This window comes from Dromaius novaehollandiae, chromosome 13, assembly GCF_036370855.1.
Source record: "Dromaius novaehollandiae isolate bDroNov1 chromosome 13, bDroNov1.hap1, whole genome shotgun sequence".
NCBI lineage: Eukaryota > Metazoa > Chordata > Aves > Casuariiformes > Dromaiidae > Dromaius > Dromaius novaehollandiae.
In genome coordinates this window covers 9,006,093-9,019,209 of record NC_088110.1, presented here as the reverse complement: position 1 = coordinate 9,019,209, position 13,117 = coordinate 9,006,093, and the positions used below count along the sequence as shown (strand labels likewise).

General features: G+C 54.0%; 1 long non-coding RNA gene across 1 annotated transcript; it reads right to left on the bottom strand.

Moving 5' to 3' along the window:
* Positions 1–3,186: 3,186 nt before the first annotated feature.
* LOC135329771 (uncharacterized) lies at positions 3,187–8,182 on the bottom strand. Its single transcript, XR_010391409.1, has 3 exons — positions 7,995–8,182; positions 6,007–6,148; positions 3,187–5,685 (listed from the first exon to the last, which is right to left on the bottom strand). It is a non-coding gene; the product is annotated as an uncharacterized LOC135329771 (long non-coding RNA).
* Positions 8,183–13,117: the final 4,935 nt, after the last annotated feature.

Sequence of the window (13,117 nt, the reverse complement as noted above, 5' to 3'; positions counted from 1 at the left end):
AGATTTCCCTGACTCAGTTTCACTGCCTATAAAGCAGAGATGATACCTGCTCCTTGCATCTTGGGAAGGCTCCACAACTCAGTTCGCATTGGCACGAAGAGGTGCCCGGACGTGGCGGTGTGATGCTGGGCACCCCGGTGCGCCCAGCCGGGTCCTGAGCCCCCTCGGCCCCACGCCGCGGCCCCCTGCCCCACTGCCATGGCCGGCGGCCCCCTGCTCGCAGGCTGCCCCGGCGGGCCGACAGTGTGCCACATTTCCCCGACAAGCCTGAGACCCCAAATACACAAGAAAAAAAATCTGAAAATTACGGAGGAGGCTTAGGCACCGACAGAAACCGAGAAATGGAAAAGCATATAGAGCTGGCAAGGAATTAGTCATGACATATTTTAGGATCAAATAAAACTGACACTTTGCAGGGCTCCAGACCATTATTTCTGCGCGAAGCACACGTGCATCCTCTGATACGTGCCTGCGCAGCCACAGACGCGGAGCGCGAGAGGGACGTGGGAAGACAAATCCTGCTGAACAAGGGAGTTACATACTGTAGGAATGCGAGAGTCTATGATCTGTGTTATTTCTTTGCTTAAGGCCACCTAGCAACGGCGCATAGGTTAATCCTCCACAGACTGAGCAGACAGCATCAGCCAACAGGAAAACAAAACATCCCCGGTAGGAGAAAATCAGAACAAGAATTACCCATTTGTGAGAGGGTTGTAGGAATAGGCATCAACAGACGAGAAAAAGGTAAACATGACACTCCTGAAAAGGGAAGATTTCCCTGTAAATAGACTTATTGTCCACCCGGTTATTAGAAATACAAAAAGAGCTTCGCAGCGTTTGCAGAAGGCCTCGGCGGGAGCTGCGTGAGCCCTGCTCCGCGGGGAGCCCGGCAGTGTGAGCCGGACGCCGGGCCGGCTGGCTGCCATTTTACGTCCTCGAAAACGATAAATAAACCTGCGGAGACGCAACTCCCGTGCCGGGGGCCATCGGCACCTGCAAGGGCAGGTTCGGATTTCCACAAACGGCTACCGAGGAGGCGGCTCCCGCCAGCCCGAGCCGCGGCGCCCGTCCCTGCCCCGGGCATCCCCCGCACGCAGCAGCACCCGCCGCTGCCGGCGACGGCAACCAGCCCGGCACAGCGCTTCGGGACCAGCTTCGCTTTCAGAGCAGCCCCGGGGGTGAAAGCAAACGTCTCCCGGCACGACGCTGCCTCCATTTCAGCGCCGCGGCCGGCTGCACATCGCACGAGGTCCCGGTGGTCCCGTGTGCGGCTGCCGCCAGCCGGGCTCTCGCCCGGGTGGGACGGAGGTGCGCACAGAGCTGGGAGGCAGTCCTTGCCAGCGCCACGTAATTCACGTTGAAATCGCAGCAGCACGGCAGCCGTCCTCGGAGCCGCTCAGGAGCCTTCGGAGGCTGCCATTACGCTTCACCTTTTTAATGCTTTATGTATCGCAGCTCTGTCTTAACCTAAGGCTGTGATCCTAAGCTTCCTCGCAGCCCTAGCTACAACGCGTATTTCAAAGCCTAATTTTCCTGCCCCCAAATGTAGAATAAAACAGCTTGCAAACCGGCTGTGAGGAAGCTGCAAGGTCGGCGTTTGCACAGCGGCTCTGTGCAGAGCCCGAACGCGCCTGGCCCGTTGTGCGGTGGCAGCCAGAGTCCCCGTCGCTGCCTGCGCTTCAGCCGCTGACTCCCGTCCAGACCAAAAGCCTTAGCTGGGGGACGGCAGCCCTGCGCCCCCGCTGTGCCCGTCCTGGTCCCCGTCTCCGTGCCGGGGTGAGCAGAGCACCAGGGACAGCGAGGCTTTAAGGACAGCGTTAACGTTCAGGGCGCCGTGTCCCCCTCGCAGGCGCTGGGGCAGACGAGCCTCCCGCAGCCGCACACCCGCAGCCCCGGCGGGCAGAGGCCGCCCCAACGCGCGACATCCCCGATCTCGGCACCGGCTGTTTTCGCACCACCATCCGGCAGGACGCGGAGCAAAGGCAGACACAGGCTTCCCCGGCGCCGGCGAGGAGGCCGGGACCGCGGCTGCAGGAGCGCCAAACCCGCGGTGACTCTGTTCGCGTGGCTGCTGGGGCGGCAGCGTGCCGCCGGCTCCGTGCAACCGCGCGCGTCCCTCAGCCGGGGCAGGGACCTAGCCACAGACCCACGGCTCGGGGGCTCGTGCCGTCCCACGAGGACTGCGCTCAGAAATTAATGCCTGGATCACCCTGGCTCACACGCGTGCGTTTTAAATCTTTGCCAGACATGACTGGAGACCACGCTACGGATGTCGCGCATACGGCAACATCTCGATCGACACCCGGCAGCCCCCGATGCGATGAAGCACGGTCACTTCGAAATACCGCTTGGCAAAAGCTTCGTCTCCATTTCTGCCCCCGGGCGCCGGGCGGTAGCGCCGTCAACGCTCGGTGACCGCGTGGCCCCGCACTGGAGCGAGGAACCGGCCTTGCCGATGGTTTCCCTGGCAGTATCCCTCATCTGCATGGGTGCGAGCGCCAGGAGGCTGGGACCGCTCCGACCCGCCGCGTTTCGGCAGCGAGCCAAGATCCGGACCCGTCCGGGTCCTGTGCCGCTCCGAGCAGAGGCACGCTTCTGGAGGCGCAGGGACAGGCCAAGCTGCCCAAGGAGGACGCAAAGCGGCTGTGTCGGACCGAGGTGCGCGGGCAACCTCTGAGCACGCCTTCAGCTGCAATCGCCACTTCTGTGCAAGCTCCTGGCCCAGCCAAGGCAACGGCAAAATTCATATTTGCCTCTGCAGAAACACATCAAAACTTAAATTGTTTGCACACTATCCAAGAGGAGGATGTTACGTTTTGGAGCCTGTAAACTGCCCTCCCCTAAAGACAACCAAGCCAAGCCCAGACCCTTGTCACGGGCTTCGAAAGCTGCTGCGCGGTGCCAGGGCTCGACGGCCAGGTCTCCTGCGAGCCCGGCACGGCCAGGCCACGCGCCCTCCCGCAAAGAAAACCGCCAGCAATGACTGCGCCCTGCATTTTGGTAGCAGTTTTCACCTGAACGAAGCGTTTTGCAAGCCATGCTGAATTCAATTAATGTAACCTTCATTTCTTAATTCATTAAGAAACACAGTCTACTTTATGATCATGTAATTGAAATCAAGTTATAATATATCGAGGATATTAATTTTTTTTCTTTTTTGTGAGAAAAATTAATAAAAAAGAATATTAAGAAATTCAGTCTATATTGAGTGGGAAGGGACAGAAATCCACTTCTCTTTGTTACAATAAATTATATCTCTACTTAAAAATGTCCCCATCATGCCATTCAGCAGCAGTACTCCACGGATCTGCATCTAGAATAAGGTCTTTGCTGCTGGACTGCAGTACATAATTTTTGGAAGAAACTAGTTTAAAGGCATTGCTCTCATGCCAGCGCACATCCCACAGTGACCAAGTGGAGAGCGCAGGAATGGACCTGCCCAAGCAACCCGCGACTGGAGTCAAAGCAGTGGGAACACCCCGGTTAGCATAAATAATTGGTTCTCCAAGATAAAGGCCCCCACAGTTAATTTCCCATCGAGGAACTATGCACTGCTAAGAAAATTAAAGGTTGAAGGTTCATTACTGGGACAAGTAGAGCACGAACTTTTGCAAAATGCCTCATCGATTAGCACCATCTCTTGACCTAAAAGAGAAACTCTAAGGAGAACTGATAAGAAGTTGATTCCTGCTGGGGTTTATTGCTATTAAGTATTATTATTACTGATTTTCACTCATTATTTTCCTTTATAAAAAGAAAAGAGAAAAAAAGAGAGATACAGGCTTTCCATGAACCTGGCTCCAGGTATGGCTATCCACATTACAAGGCAAAACAGAGTTGCACATACAGATGCTGTTAATACATCCTTTCTAATTAAATTCCACAAGAAATTGTGCAGGACTCATTCCAGTCCCATCATCTTTTGATTAACTATCCTCATGCACTAGGAAATAAGGTGTGACCTCTAACTTTTTTTGAGAGAGATGTGCTGTTTTTAATATTAACAGCATCATCTCACCATTGTTCCTTGAGCAGGGCTGGGAGGAGAAATATAATTACACACGATGGGGGTATAATTCATACATTAAAAGTGACATTAAAATGATAGGTAGCGAAATATAACAATGTAACAGCTTGTCCATCTTTCTTTTACGGATTACCGGCACCCCCAGCTCGGTTACAAACCAGCCTCTCCAGCCAGCGCCGCGGGAAGACGCGAGGTTAACGCCAGCAGAGGCCTCACGGCGCCCGGTGCCGCCGGGGTCTCCCCGCGGGGTCGGGATGGCTGATCCCGGCGATGCCGAGCCCGTGCCTCGCCTCTCGCCAGACCACGGATTTTGGAGGCAGGCTGCCAGCGCTCCGCTTCGGAGGTGACGTTTCGCAGTTTGACGCCTCTGGGGCAGCAGAGGCCCCCCTACGCAGCACGCAGCCTCTTCCCCCCAAAATGCAACCGAGCACACGCGAGAGGCCCCTGTGCACGCAGCCCGCTGGGATCTGCAACCGGCCTGTCGGGGAGGGAGCCGGGAGCCAGGACGTGCACAGATGCGGTCGTCGGTCCGGCCTCCGGCTGCACGCCTGGCCTGGCCTGGCGCCACTTGGGCTTCACCTACCTGAGCATCTCAGCTCAGCTTACAGTACTTCGGTTTCAAGCTCTTGTAGGTACACTGGTGCAAGCCCCCATACATGCAAGTTTTACCTTTTTCTGCTTAGGTGCAGGGTACTCCCCGCCAGCGAAACCTGAACACAAAGTGCTCTTTGGAGAGTGGGAGAGGGCATCGTGCCCCGGCCCCACGCCGGGCTGGGGCCACCCCTCCGTGCACTGCCGCGGGGCCGGCCCCCGTGGCTCCCGCTGCTGACCGGGCCCAGCGCAGCCAGGCTGGGCTGCAGGGAGGTAGCAAACACCTGCGCAGGGCCTTAAAATCATACTTCTTGCAAGTCCAGGTGTAAGACCTGAACTGAAGGTGCTGAGGGATTAAATACAACTGTAATAAGAGCAGTGAAAAACGCTTGTAGGGCTGTTATTGAAAGGACTATGAACAGAGTCAGACCCACGAAGGAAGGTGAAAATCCAGATAGATGCGGTCTGAACCCAAAACACGGCAGCCTGGGGAAAGCCCAGCAGCAGGAGCCCTACTGCAGCAACGACACTGCCATCGAAATACGCAAATCATTTGTTTTTGCCTGGACAGTGAAATGTGTATTTTAGGGCAGGCTCTTTTTAAACCTCGCATCCAAACCAGAGCACAAAAAACCCCAACGCTTCACTCGTCTGCAGCATTGGAAACGCGCGCTCCAGCAACGCTTTGCTCCCAGAGCTAACGGTTTCGTGCGGACCCGGCGCAGAGCGGTGCCCACGCGAGCTCTCCACGCCGGCCTCCCCCGTGGGTCCTGCTCGGCGAAGCTCCCAGCTCTCGCAGTGCGGCACGTCCCAGCAGAGCGCCCAGCAAGGACAGCTGACCCGGAGTCCCCGAGCGCAGCAGGCACGCCGCTTCAAGGTGCCGCTGGCATATCTCCATTTCGCCCGCTGTATCCGGGAGCGGGTCCCAGGGAGGCCGGGAGCTGCGCTCCTCCCACCACGAGCGGCACCGGGATCCGGGCAGTACGGAGCGCTTCCAGTGCAGAGAAGCTGATTTCACCCAATCTTTTTAATACAGGATATTTTAGTTCATCCTGTAATACTCTGCCCTGTATAAACATAACAAATTAAGTGGCATCAGAAGCAGGAATCTGATACATTAATTACAACATCTCCATTTTTTCCTGTGCACACTGTGATAACCCCGTGCAAAACGGATCATTAAAAATGCACAGCACTTTTAAAAATTCCAGTGTTGAGAGCGATCAGAAACAAGTTTTCTTGATGTCTAAGATTCCCTGGAAAACCTAGCCTTGATGCCTACCCCAAGTAAAAGCAACAGATGCTTTGTACGACAGAAATTTAAAGAAGGTTAATTTGTAATTTCCACGTAAAGAAAATCCATCACACCCATGTCACAGCAACCCGACCTGATCCTGCCGAGCTTCTTGTTCTCACTGTCAGCTTGTGGAGCTCAAACTAAGCCTGAAGATGGGGTCCCATCGGCATCCTCACCGCGAAGGGTCAACAAAGATTGTGTGCGTTTTTCTTTCAGCCTCTCTCCATTTGTCTCTGCAAATACAAATGGCAGAAAGACACGGTAAACTCAGACGTCAAAACTGGTGTCCAAGAAGGTTGTTTTATCTCTGGGTGGGCCACAGACAAGTGCATTCATCAAAACAGCAAACGAATCTCATGCCTCAACTATCCTTAGCATTAAAAAAACCTGCCTACCATGACTTTCAAGGCAGACGGCAGACTGTGATTACACAGGTTAGAGTGGTCACAAACGGGCTATTTCAGTCAACACAAATATAGAAACTGAAATGCATTTTTATTGCACTGTATAGCAATAAATGGACATGATACTAATCTTCGGAGACCACAGTCCTTCAGAACGGTAAACGTAAGTCCAAAAAATAATGTATTCCTGAAAAATGAAGCACAGCGGGATGTAAGTGTAAGTTAAATTATGTGATTTATAGCCAGCCATAGTTTTATGCAGTATTTGAGTAACATTTTTTCTCGGACCGTTGGTTACTGAGGCCTGATTCATTGCAAGTCAAAGAGGCAAAGGGAGTACAACTCTCCTTCTGAACCTTCCTGGGAGTAAGGCTCTTTTTTTAAATCAAGAAAGTTTAAAGTATTGGAATATGAGTTTTTCCCAAAGGCTTTGCTCTTCCCTTTCCCCCCAGTCATGCCCACAACTCCCATCTGAAGCTCCTGGATCCCGCATGGTCCGAAGGGAGGCTACTCAACAGCACCCGGGCTGTGAGCTGAGCCACGCCGCGCCGCGCGTGCAGCACCGGGCACAGCCCCGGGCACCCCCGCGAGGGGCAGCACACCGCGCCGGCGGGTCGGCACTGGCGGAGCAGAGCCCAGCACCCGGCCTCGGGGAGGTCTTCTGCAGCAAGGGTCCAACCGCCCCTCGGTGCTGCCGCTGCGGGACCCAGGAAAACGGGCAGCCGGGAAGATCTCGGTAAAAGAAAATGTGTACTTGTGTGTATGTGTGTGTATATATATATATATATATTTATAAAAAAATCAATGCGGCTCCTCTGAAAATTGAAGGCATTCTACCTTTTTTCTCATAAGGGCAGGAAGTTAACAGGGAAACCGACAGGACAGTCCTTACACCCTCAGCAGCGCATTGACAGCCTGCAGAAAAGACAGCCAACGTGGAGGACTCACAGACCCTGCTGCTGCGCCTGGAGCCCGGACTCCCGCAGCGCAGGGGCGATAACCGCGTCGCCTCCAGCCAGCCTGCCGCTCGAGAGGGACAGCACGCTGCCCCACCGCAGGGGCGATAACCACGTCGCCTCCAGCCAGCCTGCCGCTCGAGAGGGACAGCACGCTGCCCCACCGCAGGGCTCCTCAGGTCACATCGCCTTTCCTTAACCACCCGGTTCACAGAGCAGCAGAGTTATACAACCACTGGACACACCCTGCAGTTTCTTCTAGCCGCAATAGGTATATTCTAAAGACACATTCTCCCTTTACAGAACTATTTAGTGATTATGAGTAATTATTCCCTGCAATACTACTTTCCACAGTTTTAAGAGCCGGTGATTTGTTTTACTGCTGTCCATCTATTAGATTTTCATCTCTGCAGGAACACAGATGTTGAGCAAGAAGGCAGCGCAGGTTCCGTGTGATTATACATGAAGCACCAGCAATAAAACTTGTGGCAACTTTTCATTTTCTGCTTTCTTGAGCTAAGTTTCTGGAGAACTGATCTCCGTTTGTCAAAAAGCATTATTATGAAGCACTGCCTACGAATGCTGATATTGACTTACTGTCTCCGTGAAATTCTGTCTCATCGCTTTCCAGTAGCGCTGAACACAGAGCTGGCACCATCTCTGGGGAGCAATTCAAATAAACTTTTAAGCTAGTAACAATGCCCAATACGCAGCCTTACCAAATTGGCAGGATCTCAAGAAAATCGCTGGGAAAAGTTGTCCAAGCGCTCCACCAGCAAGCTGAGAGACGTGCTCTGCTCGGGTGCTGAGGGACACGCGTTTCTGAGGGCTCCTGCACCACTTAGGACCTCCACGAATGCCGTCCCAAAGTTATCGCTGTCAGGCACAGACCTCACCAGCGACAGGGCAAACCACCGCAGCACAGGAAACATCCTCTCGGTTGAGAAACGGAGTCAAAACAAGGGGTACGACACCTCCAGGACCCGCCGCTGAAGGAAGCGATCGAACGAGCACAGAACAGGAGTGGTTCATGGACACTTGGATGCACACGCACATGTTCCCTGCTTTCCCATCCTGCAGGCTGTTACAGGAAAGCAACCAAACGCCCCAACGTGGAACAGGATCGCTGAGAGAGTGGGGCAAACCAGAGCTTGCCATCTCCTTCTCTGGGCAGGCTGGGTTGATTGCCGTGTCTCACGCCCTGCGGCTTTCGCTCCGTCCCCTTTGAACGTGAGCATCTGCAGGAGGACAAGGACACCGGCCTCCCACCCCGGCGGTGGCCTGGGAACCAAAACACCCTGCGCAGCACCCTGCTGACAGCCGGTGTTCCTCGGGTGTCTGTACTGCGGAAATCGTGGTCTCTGATACAGACAAGTCTCCTGCCACAGGGGCAGAAAAAGTTTTGCCAGGCTTTTTCCGCTGTCATCTCTGTCTGCCGTTATCCTTCCTTGCTCCGGAGTAAGGAGGTCAGCCAGACCCACGCAATTAGAGGAGAGCGTGCGAGGCTGACCTTGCAGCCTGCCAGGCCCTTTCAAGTGTGGGCAGTCTTTAGCAGTAGCAGCATAGCAAACACAGAAGAGATGTGCTTTTGGTGGGAGAATGAGATTGTTAAGACATTTTTTTTCTCACTTGCCGCAAACTAAGATAGTACCTCTGCCACTTGGGTGAACTTAGGTTATTCCCACTCATATCTAGCAGCCCATGGTTTCTTCCTTCATCTTGACTTCTGCTATTTTCATTCTGTGATGTCTGTACTTTTGCACTATTGGGAGTGGATTGTGTGTGGATCACTAACTTTTGGACAGGTCAGCTATCTCAGCCTGAGCACCACTAGATGGATACTAATAAGAGGAAACGAATACATCAAAGAAAATTCTCTCTTTTTCTCCTCATACCCCTCTCCCAGGCACACTGCTTTCTTCTGCTCTTGTTGTTGCTGCCCTTTCTCGCTCTGCGTTTATGCTCTGATTTCTGTAGATGGTACTGTACCAAGAAGAGATGAAGATTGACTTTCTAGGTCTGCTGGAACTACCTGAACGAGTCAGTGTGGAGCCTGCAATTCAAAAGGGACAACGTAAAAAAAGATAATGGATGCTACAAACCGTGCGCAAAATTTAACAAAACAATTAGATCAGTAGCTGTTAGGAGATGAATGAAGAAGCTGTGGGGAACACATCTACAGAGTTTGAAAATGGCTGTTTGAAAGAGAGAGCTAAACCCTCCACCATACTGGGGCCTCCAGTCAAATTAAGTCATTTGACAGCTGGACGTGGCTGTTGCTAATATTTGGCCTAGATGGACAAGGCAGGTCTGGAGAGTATCATCAGTGTTCGCTTTGTAGGATGAAGATGAGGTGCAGGAGTCCTGCAACAGCTGAGCAAATACCATTTCGTTTTGCAGAGCCGCCACTTCGGGAAGCCTGAGAGTGGAAATCAGGGGTTGCTGTAGCTGCTAGAATAGTTTTTCTTAGGACGTTTCCTGAACATAACTTATAAAGCAAGGGGGAAACAAGCTTGGGGAACCTGGTATAGGACATCACTGACCGTTATATCAGTAATAATTGTGTATTTGCCCCAAGTGTCAATAGACTCTATATAACACAAGCTAGTTATACTAGGTAGTTATTTAGTCATACACGATGGTGCAGTATTTCACAAAAGTTTTGGCAACCAGGGTACATCTGGCCTTGTTGATCACAGCTGGAGGCACAAGGTGGTCTCAGCTGCATTGGCTCACTGGTCTCCGAGGGCCTAATTTGGCCTGCAAAATCTTTGCTACCAATGATGATCCCCAAAAAGGCACCACTCCAGCCTGACTCCAGGGCTGGTTCGCAATGGCCAGTTAGGAAAAAAACAATCCGTTTACAAGTAAAAGGAGTAAATTGGACTTGGAATCAGCAGGATACAATAAACAGGCATTCCCAAAGCACCATTTCCACAGCCCCTGTGCTTTATGGACTTCCAAGACAAAAAACAAGCGCTTAATGTGTCAGAAGGCCTTCTAGTGGGCTAGAGCTCCTGTTTCTGGTGCCCTGGCACATTACAAGAGATCAAACTCCAAAGCTAAGCAATTTGGTGTCTTGGGCCAGTGACTTTAAAGTAGTTGGAGCCCTGGGAATTTTGTGGAAATCTAAGAGCACCTGGAATCAGGAAGCTCCCCCCAGCACAGTTTGGGTTACCTTCTTTGGAAATACATGAATGCGGAAGTCCTCCAGACCACGGAGCATTTGGTGACCCTCAGGGTGGCAAACCTGCTTACTTCTAGCAGCTAAGTCTTTTTGTGCAGTATTTAAGGATGCACGCTGTATTTTTCTAACACATTCCTGATTTACGTGATTCCCCCTCTCCTTTTTTTTTTTTCTTTTTTTTTTTTTTAATATAAGCATCAGCCACAGCAGCAGTGGCACAATATAAGGAACAAGGATTCAGGAACTCTATCCAATCCATCCCGAACTGCCCCCCTGCCTTGGCCACGTAGTTAGCAGGTCTGTGCACTGCAAACAGTTGCTGGAGGTGCCCTGATCTACGAAGGAGCCCTGAGACACAGCCCACACCTGAGAGGTGGTCCCAGGCTCGTGATTAGGCACAGAGAGGAGAGCAGAGAAGAGCAAACCAGAAGCCTGTGACAAATAAATGGCTTTGCAATTTGTCACTGCGCGAGCGGTGTGAGCGTGGGTATGCACACCGGATTGCCTAGTACCAGCCCCAGGAGCTTGGCGCAGATAACGCACGCAAGCATGGTCCTGGAAGACACAGGCTTTCAAAAACAGCTTTCAGATCCATTTTCAAAACGCAAAAGCCCTTATTAAACTAATTGTTTAAATTAATCATTTGTATTATCTTCGCAAATAAGCACGTGTATAAACAGCTCGGTTACATGCCCAGTTGTTTCCTTGCATCCTCTATGCGCAGAGTACTTGTTTAAAGCCGTTTTAGCGTACACGCTACCTGCCTTCGCGCTGCACTGAGCAACACGGGCTGATCACTCCGTTAGTGCAGCTTGGAGACAGCATCTCGCCTGTGGCTGCTTTTTTCCAGGCACATTAGTAACTGCAGCCCATATTAAGCCTGGCATTAAGGAGGAGCTCCGGGTCCGGCTATTCCCCAGGCAGCGGAAAGCTCCGGCGATTCCTTTGGAGACGGTCTGCTCCAAACCCGCAGGCCGGGGGGGACGTGCTGACCGGCCGCCTCCGCAGGTCCCACCCGAGTGCCGGCGCTCAGGGGACACTGCGCCTGGGCCGGGTGCGGGGAGGTGCCGATATCCCACGCCGGGCCCCGCTCTGGCCGGTCAGTCGCCCTCCGGCACGGCCCACGCGAATCCCGTCCTCCTTTCCGCACGCGCTTCGTGCAGCATTTCAAAGACTAAACGCCGGTCACCTCTGACACTGCTTGTTTTTAAATCCTCGCTCCGCGCTTGCACACGGGGTTATATTTTTCCCCGGTGGCTGTACTGAGAAGCTACAGTAGATTTAAATTTTTCCAACACAAATATTTCCCGGATTATTTGCTGGTAGCTGAAAAGTAGCACGTAGGGGGAAAAGACAGACAGACAGAAAGCCAGACAGAAAGCCGTGGCCACACGCTGCCAGCCCAGGACGGGGGGCACGAGGACGCCACAGGCACACAAGCCCAAGCTGTTTTGCTACAAGCGACGGGAAGGCTTTACCAGGGCAGGGCCTTGGATAAACGACTTTTTGTGATCCCCACGTACCCGCCAGTGCCACCAGGGAGGCTCCCAGCCCCATGGGTCGAGCGGTCACCATCATCGCCCCAGGCAGATGGGCTCCGAGGGAGGGCAGCTCGCCCAGCCCTGGGGCAGGACAGAGACGCCTTCCCCGCCGGCCAGCCCAGCATCGCCATCCCACCAGCCTCTGGGGCCTGCCCGGTTCTCCAGGCCTTTCCAGGGATGGGCTGTCGCAGGCCACCCTGCGCCTCCCGCCGCCCCGCGCACAGCCGCCCACGCGCCTCCGAGCCAGCCCGCTTGCCAAGGCGCCCATTAGCTGGTAATGACTAACGTTTACAAAACATATTTCCTCCCACGTGGTTCCAGAGGGGTTTGCAAGCTGAACGACAGATCCCGGCAGAGCGATTGCTCTGCTCCCCCGGCACGCGGCTCCCGCTGGGGAAAGCGGCTCCCAGCCGCGCCGCAGCCCCGGGCTGGGGCAGGAGAGCAGCCCACCGCGGGAGCTGGCCCGGCGGCCGGGGGCAGCTGCCGGCAGCGATGGGGGAAGCCAGCGGAGCCGGGACACGCATGGAGCAGGGCCCATTTCCAGCCTGCCGCTTGCCCTCCTTGTAGCCCAGGATGCTGCGCAAACGTAAAGCGAATACATGCAACTATTGGCCTAAACGATAGCTCGGTGCAGCAGTACCTGTGTAACAGGGCTAAGCACCGCTGCCGAGCTCTTCTCGCAGGGTCACCTGCATCCTCCTGCTGAAGCAGAGATGTAGATTTTCTTTGCAGGAAAAAATTGAAGTGGCTTTGCCTTACGCCCGGTGGCCGGTCTGGGCTGCGGGGGGGCATCCCAGCACGCACAAGGACGTCCCAGCACGCACGAGCACCCAGGCCCAGCGCCTGCCAGCACCCCGCAGCCAGGCCTCGCGTCCCCCGCCGCCCCGGCTCCCTCCGGGAGATGGCTCCTCTCCCTCCGGGACACCGAGCTGCGCGTTAGGGAAGCGCGAGCTGACAGACATACAAAGCCGCGCCATGACTCCCGTGGTACCTCCTGTCAGGGTGCTTTTCGCCCATCGTGGTTCCCCCACCAAGGGCTCGAGCACTGCACGGGTGCCAGACGAACGCCTCGCAGAGCTCGTAGGGGAAGGGTTTTCAGTGGTAGTTAGAGGTG